At 52.0% G+C, this 11,210-nt stretch overlaps 1 protein-coding gene and 1 non-coding gene across 7 annotated transcripts in view; one reads left to right on the top strand and one right to left on the bottom strand.

Moving 5' to 3' along the window:
• Positions 1 to 418: 418 nt before the first annotated feature.
• On the bottom strand, positions 419 to 7,897 carry LOC113243269 (uncharacterized). 2 transcript variants are annotated; one of them, XR_008960196.1, is made up of 4 exons: positions 7,762 to 7,897; positions 4,976 to 5,183; positions 2,623 to 2,749; positions 419 to 519 (listed from the first exon to the last, which is right to left on the bottom strand). It is a non-coding gene; the product is annotated as an uncharacterized LOC113243269 (transcript). The 2 variants fall into 2 exon arrangements; XR_008960195.1 differs by lacking the exon at positions 4,976 to 5,183 and having other exon boundaries at positions 7,762 to 7,869.
• Positions 7,898 to 8,290: 393 nt separating this feature from the next.
• Positions 8,291 to 11,210, top strand: part of VRK3 (VRK serine/threonine kinase 3) — a 32,961-nt gene continuing 30,041 nt past the window's right edge. For 2 of the 5 annotated variants that reach the window (XM_026481777.4, XM_026481774.4), the window contains exons 1-2: positions 8,409 to 8,556; positions 9,805 to 9,867. The gene's annotated coding sequence lies outside the window, so the exon portion shown is untranslated. Of the gene's footprint in view, positions 8,568 to 9,804; positions 9,868 to 11,210 lie in introns of all 5 variants that reach the window. The other 3 variants (XM_026481775.4, XM_048223771.2, XM_026481776.4) reach the window with 3 other exon arrangements.

The raw sequence follows: 11,210 nt of genomic DNA, 5'->3' as shown, positions 1-11,210 counted from the left end.
CGTAGACGGAGACAAGACAGGCTGGCAGAGGGAGGGTCCCAACCCGCCGGGATGAGCAGACAGAAGCCAACACTTGGCAGAGCAACATGCATCAGTCCAGGGTCAAGATGTCTGGATAGGGGCGCCTGGGTGGTACAGCGGTTAAGCGTCTGCCTTCGGCTCAGGGCGTGATCCCGGCGTTAGGGGATCGAGCCCCACATCAGGCTCCTCCGCTATGAGCCTGCTTCTTTCTCTCCCACTCCCCCTGCTTGTGTTCCCTCTCTCACTGGCTGTTTCTATCTCTGTCAAATAAATAAATAAAATCTTTAAAAAAAAAAAAAAAAGATGTCTGGATAAACGTTCTGGGTCTGGATGGAACTTCCAGAGACGGATGGCATACAAAGGGCCATGTCCCGCGGGCCCATTGCCCTCCCCTCCCTGCCCACTCACCAGGGCCCGCTGATTCTGGGCTTTCTCTCACCAGCACCTTCGGCTCTTCAGTGCCATCTGGATGGGAGGTCAGTTTGGGTTTGGAGGGGTCTGCAGGCAGAGAAGAGCACTGTCATCAACCAGGACATGGAGGGCCAGCCAGCTGCTTAGTGGGAACCTTCTGGCTTTCCTGCCTAGCCAACGCTTTATTCAGCGTACCACTCCTGAGGGCCAGATGCTGCACTGGGCGACTCTGGGGACACCTGCCCTGCTGGGTTCCCAGTCCAGTGGAGGAGAGGGACCCAGACAGTCACCATCCAGGGCAATCAGCACTGTGACAGCCAGGGCTGGGGAAACAGAGGACCTGCAGCTGCTCTCGAGGAATGACCAGTTTGCCAGGTGGAGAGGCTCGTACTTACACAGCCACCCGTGGCTCAAACATGCACACAGGGAGCCCGCATCACCTGAGGCCTCCGCGGGCCAGGCCTGTGACAGAACATGCCGGTTCCCACGGCCCAGTCGGCCCTGCGCTCTGCCCTCTGCAAACTGCTCAAGGAAGGGAGCAGAGCGGTAATATGGGGGGGGGGGGGAGACCAAGCTACAGTGGAGGGAAAGCCCCTTATGGCTTGAAAATGAAAGGCCCGTGAGCCAAGCAATGCAGGCATGTCTAGCTGAAAAGGGGCAAAGTAACCCTCTTCCCTGGAGCCTCCCGAAGGATCGAGCCCTGCACACTCTGAGCTTAGCCCCATCAGACCCGCATCATACTTCCGACCTTCAGAACTGTAAGAATTGTTTTAAGCTGCTGCTTGTGGCATTAGCAAGAGCAGCTAATACGCAGCTTGGATGTGCACACACATGCACAGGGGAGTCGAGGGAAGCGTGCATTTACTGTGGGCCGTGGTTTAAAGATAGAAAAGACACGGAGGTCTGAGCCTCCCCGAAGCTGCTTCTGCAGCAGACATCGAGCAGAGTTTAGAGAAAATCTGTGAGGCTGGCCCTTAGCTGGTGTCTGGGAATCTGGATTTGAGGAGGGTGCCAGCATTCCCAAACCAAGAAGAGGGGCCCCCTGCGCCTTAATGGTCATGCTGAACACCTGCTTTCCTGCTGGGAGTCTAGAATTCTGGTACATTCCAGGCAGACTGCACCTCTGTGACCGGCCCCCAGTAAAAACTACAGGCACTGAGTCTCTTTAACGAGCATCCCTGGTAGACATTTCACACATGTTGTCACTTCGGTATGCATCCTGTGTGACTCCACAGGGAGAGGGCTCTGGAAGCTGGCTCTGGTCTCCCCTTTGCTGCCTGTGCTGGGTCCTTTCTCTGTAATACGTCATGGCTGGAAGTACAACTACATGCTGAGTCCTGCGAGTCCTCCTTGTACACCACCAAACACAGGGTGCTTGCGGGGACCTCAGCATAGCTGGGAAGGTGACTTCCCCTCTGTGGACCTCGATTTCAGAAGGGCCCACCAAACAGGGAGTCAGACTTCCTCGTGGGGTGACCGCAGGACTGAAGGACCGTTCGCAGCACGGTCCCAGTGTGAGACCTGGCTCCTGACGCAGCTGCTCCTGCATTTACTGAGCCGCCGCTCGGTGAGTGCCCAAGGCAGGTACCGTCTGTTCCAGACACAGGGGTTGTACCAGCAAGCAGCCCAGGTGGAAAGCCCCTGCCCTCAGAGGGCGCCCGTCCCAGCCGCAGGAGACAGAGCATCAAAGGAGCAGTTAGCAAGTGCAGGGGTGGTGGGTGAGCAGAGCAGGAGACAGAGGAGGACTGGCTCACAGGCCGTCTTGGGGGCAGGGAGGAGACAAGTCCTCTAGCAGAGGGGAAGGCAGATGCGAGGACTCTGAGTGTCAGCTCTACAGGGACAAAGAGGAAAGTGCTGAGGAGGCCAGAGCTGCAGGCAGGGGCTGATCCGGGTTTCTCACTCCTGACATTTGGGATCAGATAATCCTCAGCTGTAGGGGCTTGTCCTTGCATTCCAGGACGTGTGGCAGCAAGCCTGGGCTCTCCCCACAAGATGCCAGGAGCGCACCCCCGACTCCCAAGTGCTGACAATCAGCAAGGTCACCGGGCATTGCCAATGTCCCCGGAGGTGGGTTTGTGGCCAGAAGTGGCCAGCTGGGCACTGCTGGGCCACGTCATGCTGGTTCTCTGGCGCTCAGGAACCACTGAACAGGGCAGTGACCAGGCCCCCGGGGCTGGAGTGGACACTCACTCAGTAGGAAAAGGTTCTGGTAGTTGTCCAGCGCTGTGTCCCAGAACAGGTCCCCCTGGTCCAGCCCCAGGTGCTCCCAGTCTTCCAAGGTGAAGTCCATGGCTGCATCCCCAAGGGGAACAAATTCCTAAAATGTGACATGCTGTCAGTGACACCGGGACTGGGGTCAGGGTTCAGAGGGGCATGTGACAAGTTAAGGGTCCTGAGATGGGGAGGTTCTCCCCGATGATCAAGGTGGGCCCTGACTGTCATGCCCGATAGCCTTATAAGAGGCAGAAGCGGGGCGCCTGGGTGGCTCAGTCGTTAAGCGTCTGCCTTCTGCTCAGGGCATGATCCCAGCGTTCTGGGATTGAGCCCCACATCAGCCTTCTCTTCTGGGAGCCTGGTTCTTCCTCTCCCACTCCCCCTGCTTGTGTTCCCTCTCTCGCTGGCTGTCTCTCTCTGTCTAAATAAATAAATAAAATCTTTGGAAAAAAAAAAAAAGAGGCAGAAGGAGTCAAAGGAGGGAGAAGGCAAGGTGATGACGGAAGCAGAGATCAGAGGGATGTGACCACAAGTCAAGGAACGCAGGCCCCTCTAGAAGCTGCAAGAGGCATGGAAGTGATTCTTCCCAGCAGCCTCCAAAAGGAAGGAGCCCTGCTGACATCCTGACTTCAGATTTCTAGCCTCCAGAACTAAGACAATACATTTCTGCTGTCCAAGGCACTTGGTTACAGCAGCCCTCGCGAACAGATGCGCGCCTACCCCCCAAAAACAGGTGAGCTACACGTGACGGCAGGGACCACAACAGCTGGTGCCCTCCTGTGTAGATACAGCGCCTAGAACAAAGCCTACCCGTAGGAGGCACGTGGGGGCGTGCAGTCCTGGCAGCTGTTTCAGGACAAAGATGGAGCCAAGAGGTAGTGGGGCTGAGAGATAGGGACGATAACTGGGTCTTGGCCACGCTGGGTGAGCTGGTGCATCGAGCCGGCACCCCCGCTGGCCTTTTTGGTTCTGTGCTCCACAGAATCTACTGACTGTTTAAAGAGGTTTGAGTGGGGGGCGCCTGGGTAGCGCAGTCGTTAAGCGTCTGCCTTCGGCTCAGGGCGTGATCCCAGCGTTCTGGGATCGAGCCCTACATCAGGCTCCTCGGCTGGGAGCCTGCTTCTTCCTCTCTCACTCGCCCTGCCTGTGTTCCCTTTCTTGCTGGCTGTGTCTCTGTCAAGTAAATAAATAAAATATTTAAAAAAAAAAAAAAGAGGTTTGAGTGAGTGTTTTCTTAGTTGTAGTTGACACTGTTGCTGTCTATACCCTGTCGGAAGGGATTAGCCAAAGAGGTTTTTGCAGCAGAAGCCAGATTAGAGAGTCCCAAGAAGCGTCCTTCCCCAGACTCCTCAACTTGGCTGGACAGCAGCAGCCCTGGAAATAGTGGTGGAGGGTGTGGGAAGACCCTGGACTTGATCCATGGGGCACTAGGGAGCCACAGAGAGTTTTATACTGGCCAGTGGCACAGTCAGAGCATGCATTCATTCAACAGTCATTTCTCCTGTGTGCCAGACCCATCTGAGGATGCTGGAGGCACAGAGGTGGCAGACCCGGTCCCTGGCCTGGAGGGGACATTCAGGGATGCTGGTAGTGAGTGTAAGGAGATAGGGCTGACAGAGGGGGTATCCAGGGCTGTGGCAAGGAAAGGGCGTAAGAACATTGCCGTGGGGTCAGGGAAAGCTTCCTGGTCGGGTGAGATATTCAAGTTGGGTCATTAAGGACAGGCAGGTATTTACCAGGTAGAGGAAGAACTCCTGTGTACCAGGCCTGTGCTGGTCCCTGGGGGCCAGAGGTAAGACCCAATCAGTACCTGTCCCGAAGGAGCACCTTGTCTGGTGGGGCTGACAGACAGGGGCAGGAACAACCACATCCAGGTGGATCTGCCCTATGGTGCAGGCAGCAGGGGGTGCTATGGGGGAGCAGAGCCGGGAAAAGCTGACTCCCCAGAGAAGGTGGGGGGATTGAGGTGTGTCTTAAAGGCTGTGTAAGACTTACCAGCCAGAGATGGCGGGTAGGGCGTTCTGGTTGAGGGTGGAGCCTGAGCAAAGGCTGGGAATCTGGGAAGTACAGTGTAACATTTTACCCTGAAGCCAAGAAGGGAGTTTCGGTTACTTAGGGAAACAGAGAAGATCAAGCAGGATCGTGCTGAGAAATGTGGAGTTTATGCTATAAGCAGTAAGGATTCCTGGAAGGGTACTGAGCATGGGAGCGACAGCCTAACAAGAGGATCATTTGGGGGCCGCCAGAGGACAATGAACCCAGAATAAAGGTACGCCAGCTGTGCAAGCTCTGGGGATGACTGATTGGGACAGAGGGGCCCTCAACTCACCTCAGTCACGGTCAACTAGGGCCCAGCAGCTGGAGGTCTTGTTTAAGCTCCCTCTCCTTTCCCTCTACGTTCCCCACTGGCAGGGCTGCAGGGGGGACAAGGGAGCTGGGGCAAAGTCTCCCTTCCTCCGAGGGCTGACTCCCTGGCCATGCTGGATGAGCCCCCAAAATGTCCGGAAGTAGGAAGATCAGGCTGAAGGTTAGGCTCCCTGCAGGAATCACAACAATTTTGTATTTATTGAAACTACCCCAGCCCCTCCTTCCCACTGTGCGTCAGAGCCTACAAAGGAACTTCATAACCGTTCTCGGCACTTGTTACAGTCAGTAGCTATATGTTTGGGAGAGGTGCCCAGTAAGGTGGTGGGACCTTCCGCCTGGCTCACTACTGTGTCTCAGGCCCAGCACAGTAGACACTTTTTAAATGTTTGTTGACAGAACACAATGTCTAATTGAACACCTCAGATGACTTCTGGGATTTCTGATTACCATCTCTAGGATCTGAGGCCAGGTGAGTTGGCCTCCAAAACTTGCTATTTCTATAATAGCAAGATTTCTCCAAATTTTTTGTTTTAACCATGACCCACAGTAACAAAAACAATATATACCATTACTACTCATTCACACACATAAGTAAACAAAAGCTTCATGAAATAATACTGAATCTTTCAAAGTAGAATGTACCAGGATCCATTTTCTATTCTAGTCTCTTCTATTTTACTTCTTTTAAAAAAAAAAAATCATGGCCACTGCCCACTGAGCTATTTTCATGACCCATAAGATACAAAACACTGTACCATAGGGCTTATACTTCGATAGCCACTGTGAATTTCCTAATTGGCACGTATCGATGGAGTGATGAAAACACTCCCTATCACAAAGCATCAGGATTGACTTAATGACAGGTCCACAGTTCTTAAGCCTCTGGGGCCAGATGTGCTTTGAGGTTCAGAAATTTTCAGATTTTTTTTTTAAGATTTATTTATTTATTTGACAGAGAGACAGCCAGCGAGAGAGGGAACACAAGCGGGGGGAGTGGGAGAGGAAGAAGCAGGCTCATAGCGGAGGAGCCTGATGTGGGGCTCGATCCCATAACGCCGGGATCACGCCCTGAGCCGAAGGCAGACGCTTAACGACTGTGCCACCCAGGAGCCCCAGAAATTTTCAGATTTTTTAGAAGTTGATACAGCATACATACAATATATTTCATTAAAATCACAGTGCAGTGTGGGACAGGCAGTATTTTGTAAAACGTCGATATTTCTAGAGTGAAAGGTATAAATATTCACTCTAGGTAGGATAATTAAAGGTTATAACTCTAAGCAGTTCCAGTCAGGTCTGGATACCAAATTTATGGAAAAAATGATCTTCGAGGCTTTCCAGAGTTGATCGCAGATAAGGCAATGTGGCAGACTTGTAAGTGCTAACATATACTCGTCACTGATTTTCCTCACATCATGGAGGTTAAGCCTTAACTTGTGAGTATAATTTGGTCCACAGATGTGGGGTTTTGGTGTGTTGTTTTTTTTTTGTTTAGTTGGTTTTTGGGTTTTTTTCCCCACAGTGTTGGCAGATAGGAGGTTTTGAAAGAAAATTATTTTAAGTAGTCTCAAACTTGAAAACTGGGAAATTTCGCTTAAAAATTCTATTTCCAGTTTCCGAAAAATCCTAGATTTGGCCCACTGAGCTGTCAGTTGGTGCCTAATTAAAGCTACCCCCCTTAGATGGGACAAGTGCTCCCTGATGCCCCACAGTCCTCCTCTAGATGTGTTCTCTCCCTTACCTTATTTGCCTGACCCTTATAGACATCTAAATCTGAGACCTCTGTCTACAGTTTTCACATCATGTTCTGTCCATATCTCATCCACTGAGCCCTGGGACAGAAGAAATGGCGGCCCGTCTGTGAAGCTCAAGGTCATTAAGGCTGTCAGAATAACTTGAGCCAATTACAGGGCTGAAAAATCTTGGGCCCTGGAGTTGGGAAGTCTTACTTCTTCTTAGTGTGGGGCCATGACTAAATCCAGATTATTCACACTCTCTGCGCCTGGTTTCCACATGTACAAAATGGGACAAATGAAACAGATCCACAGTCCCATATCTGTAACTCTAAAAGCCAAAAAAAGCTCTGAAAACCAGAACTTTATTCATAAATTAACGGCAAAACTGAACCCAAACTGTCACAGGCTATGAACAGTGTGAAGATTCACGCCTTTCCCGGCAGAAATAATGGATTTCCAAGAACTGCCCCAGATCCGCTGGGGTGTTGCCTAACTATAAAATATGCACCCTATTAACTTTCTAAACTCTGAAAAATTGTGATTCCCAAGATGCTGCCAAGGGGGCCAGCCGATAAAAGCCAGGAGCTGCACTTAGCGCTGCTGCGAAGATCACAGGAGGAAATGCGAGAACAGCGCGGCGCCTGGCACACAGGAGGCGCTCAACTGCGAAATACTTCGACCTCCACAAGAACTCCTCCCACTCATTCATTCCTCCAGATCTGCCCCGCTTCAACTTCGGGCAACTCAACCCCTCCTTCGGCCTCAGACTCTACTCAAAAGTAAAATAAAATATAACCGCCCCTCTCAAGGGCTCCGGTGAGGACTGGAAACCGTTTCAGCGAGAGCCTGGCCCAGATCAGGCTCTAAACAGACAGCCTTCAAGACCCCACCTACTGCCCAAGACGGCGCGCCCCTTGCCAAATCGCCTCGTGGCATTCCGTCACCCCTCAGGAAGGACCGAGACCCCAAGCCTCCGGAGTATTCAGCTACCCCAGCCTCGGCGTCTCCTCACCTCAAGACTGCGATCGGCCAGATTAACAGACGCGACTCCCGCCGGCAGGGAGACGCTGACCCAACTCCTCTCACTCGCGCCTCGTAACCACTTCCGGCGCCGCGTGAATTTCCTCAAACTACTCCACCCAGGAGACTCCGCGCCAGCTCGAGGACTCCGTTTCCCAGAAGACTGTGCGGGCTCCTTCCCTTGTCTTCCTATCTTCACCCGCTTCTTCGGCCATAGAGGTTCCGCTGAGCACTCTGGGAAATAGAGTAGAAACAAAATCGGAACCAGGTGGCCTGGCCTGTGGGTATTGTAGTCCAGTTTTTACACCGTCGAACGACAACCTAATCAGCGCCCTCCGGCCTGAAGGCGACAGAGGGTTGCCACGGAAACGCGTTTAGCAGGCAGTTCCTGAAAAGACGCTTGGAAGTAAGGGGCGGAGTCGAGGCGGGAAAAGGATAATATGACCTCTCTCTGATAGGCGGAGAGATGCCTCGTAGTTCATCCCTCCTTACGATTGGCTCCAAGTTTGCACATGCGCAGTAGAACAAGGAGACTTCCAAAAGAGGGTGGAATGGGGACGGGCGATGAGGAAATAATCCCTCCCCCGCACAGCCCGAGGGCCGACTGGAGGTCAGCAGCGCCTGCGCGGGCGCTGTCCTCCCTCCGGGTGGAGGATGCGCGCGCAGCGCTTTCCGCCACCCGGAAGTTTGCGCGGGACAACTAAGAAGGTGAGTCCTACTCTCAGGGAAGGGTCGAAGAATTTGGCCGCAGACGTCTGGCTATCCGTCCCGCTCACAAAGTCCAGAGGTGAGGGGAAGGTGAGACGGAGTAGGAGGAGGTCTCACGATCCACTGACCACAGTGCAGTTGTGGTGCCTGTGACGTCAGCACGATCCTTTGGGGGAGACAGAGCCCCTGGGGGCTGGGGTCTCGAGGAAAGAAACTTCTGGTCGCCGGGATAACCGACCTGCCTTGCGACCCCTGCAAGCCACTGTTGGCTCTTCGTGGTCGGGGCTACGACGGAGGTGGGCTGAGCTAGTGGGGAGCTTGACAGGGCACCTGTCATCCCTGGTCTCTTTGGAGGGGGGGAGCCTGGGCGAATCTTGGTTATCTAGACACCTGTCCTTCCTGCGGGTAGGTGGAGTCCAGCCTTTAGCTCTTTTGCTGTGCTGTGTCTGAGAACATTCTAGGAGGGATGCAATTTTTTTTTTTTAAGATTTTATTTATTTGACAGAGAGACAGGCAGCGAGAGAGGGAACACAAGCAGGGGGAGTGGGAGAGGAAGAAGCAGGCTCCCAGCAGAGCAGGGAGCCCAATGCGGGGCTCCATCCCAGGACCCTGGGATGCCCAACGACTGAGCCACCCAGGCGCCCCGAGGGACGCAATTCTTAACACATAGCAGATGTTCAGTAAATATTTGTTGAATAAATAAAATAAATGGGTGAATGGTTGATAAAGAATCCTGAGTGTTGGAGCCTTGGGTTTAAGTCCTAGCCATGTGACCTTGAACAGGTGACTTCACTTTGAGACTTCCTTCTTCCATCCGTATTTCTTGAGCGTTGACTATAGCACTACCTTCATCTGACCTATTAAACAGTTGCTTATTTGTTCTTTTTTTTTTAAGATTTTATTTATTTGTTGGACAGAGAGAGACACAGCCAGCGAGAGAGGGAATACAAGCAGGGGGTGTGGGAGAGGAAGAAGCAGGCTCCTAGCAGAGGAGCCTGATGTGGGGCTCGATCCCAGAATGCTGGGATCACGCCCTGAGCCGAAGGCAGACGCTTAACGACTGCGCCACCCAGGCGCCCCTGCTCATTTGTTTATCAATTTCCTCTTCTGCCACTAGAATATGAGCTTTCTCAGGTCAAGAGCCTGTTTGTTGCCTTCGCTGCTGTATCCCGAGTGGATAGCACATATCAGGAGTTCAGTGAATGATTAATGAATGGATGAACTTAGCACGTGCTGGCTATGTCACCAATGATCGATAAACACCATTATCTTCCACTTATATGTGAAGTGGGCCTGAGTCAACCTCTCCATTTTTATTCACTTACAGGATACTGTTAAGATGGAGTTGCCAGCCCAGTGAATCTGAGGGCCAGACCGTGATCCCATAAAGGTACCATCCCCTCAGGGACATGCCCCTTAAGGACTTTCCCCCACCCACATCCTGCTCCTGTTCCATCTTCTCTATGTTGCTGCTCTCAGACTTCACTCCCAGGAGGAAGGTTATCATGGGCATGCCAGGGTCACTGAGTTAAACTCTTGCCCCATCCTAGAAGCCGTCTTTAGCCAAGGCACTTGGCACTGGGGAAAATTCCACATAAAGCAAAGCCACTTAAAACAGCCATGAAGTTTCATATTTTTTTTAATTTTTATTTATTTATTTATTTGAGAGGGAGAGAGAACACAAGCAAGGGTAAGGGGCAGAGGGAGAGGAAAAAGCAGACTCCCCGCCGAGTAGGGAGCCCGTCGTGAGGCTCGATCCCAGGACCCTGAGATCATGACCTGAGCCAAAGGCAGACGCTTAACTGACTGAGCCACCCGGGCACCCTGGATTTTCATATTTCTATTTACATAAGTAACCTAGCAAAGTCTCAGTACGCTAGCCAGATGAGGCTAGACTATGCTGCAGTAGAAGCAACCCCCAAATCTCAGTGGCTTAACCCAAATACAAGTTTCTCACTAAAACAAGGTCTAGAACAACTCTTCAAGGTAGCCATCCTCTAGGCAATTTTGATCTTGTGGCTCCAACATCAACACAAGGGCTTCAGGTTTGTTGTGGCCAAAAGGGAGAAGGGAGAAGTGGAGTGACTCCTCTGGCTTAACAAAAATACTCACCAGTATTTGTACCTTCGAGAAAATAGAGATGTCCGTTTAAATGGCATGACTAGGACAGTAAATTATTAAGTGACACAACCAGTCAGAATTACAGGTTTCTTCGAGGCTGAAGGATACTTGGCTGCAGTCTTTGCCGCCTGATGTTATACACCACTCCTTTGTGTGAAATGAAGGAAGGGCCATTTTCTCCCACAGTGTGGTTTCTGCTCTTCTGCAGACCAAGGGGAAGAGGAACCCTTGTCTCCTCTGGCTGATCTTTCTTTCGTTCACTGTTTGGATCGCCTGGGGCTTTCAAGGGCAAGCACTAGAATTCCATAAGTCACGACCAAGAGGAAATGGGGAGGCCTGCGAGGCTCAGGACTTACGGACAGAGAGTGGGAAAAATAGAAACATTAACAACTGGAATATAATTTGGATACAGACCATGGTACGGTAATAGCAACCACTAACATAAAAGGCTTTCCGTGGGCCAGGCCCTGTTCTTGGGGGGGTAGGTGAAGGGCTGGATCTCAGGACCCTGAGATCATGACCTGAGCCAAAACCAAAAGTCAGACGTTTAACTGAGCCCCCCCAGGTGCCCCAACTCATACCTTGATCTCAGACTTCTAGCCTCCAAAATTC

This window comes from Ursus arctos, unplaced genomic scaffold, assembly GCF_023065955.2.
Source record: "Ursus arctos isolate Adak ecotype North America unplaced genomic scaffold, UrsArc2.0 scaffold_19, whole genome shotgun sequence".
Lineage (NCBI taxonomy): Eukaryota > Metazoa > Chordata > Mammalia > Carnivora > Ursidae > Ursus > Ursus arctos.
The sequence above is the reverse complement of the archived record's forward strand: the minus strand, read 5'-3'. Positions and strand labels throughout refer to the sequence as shown.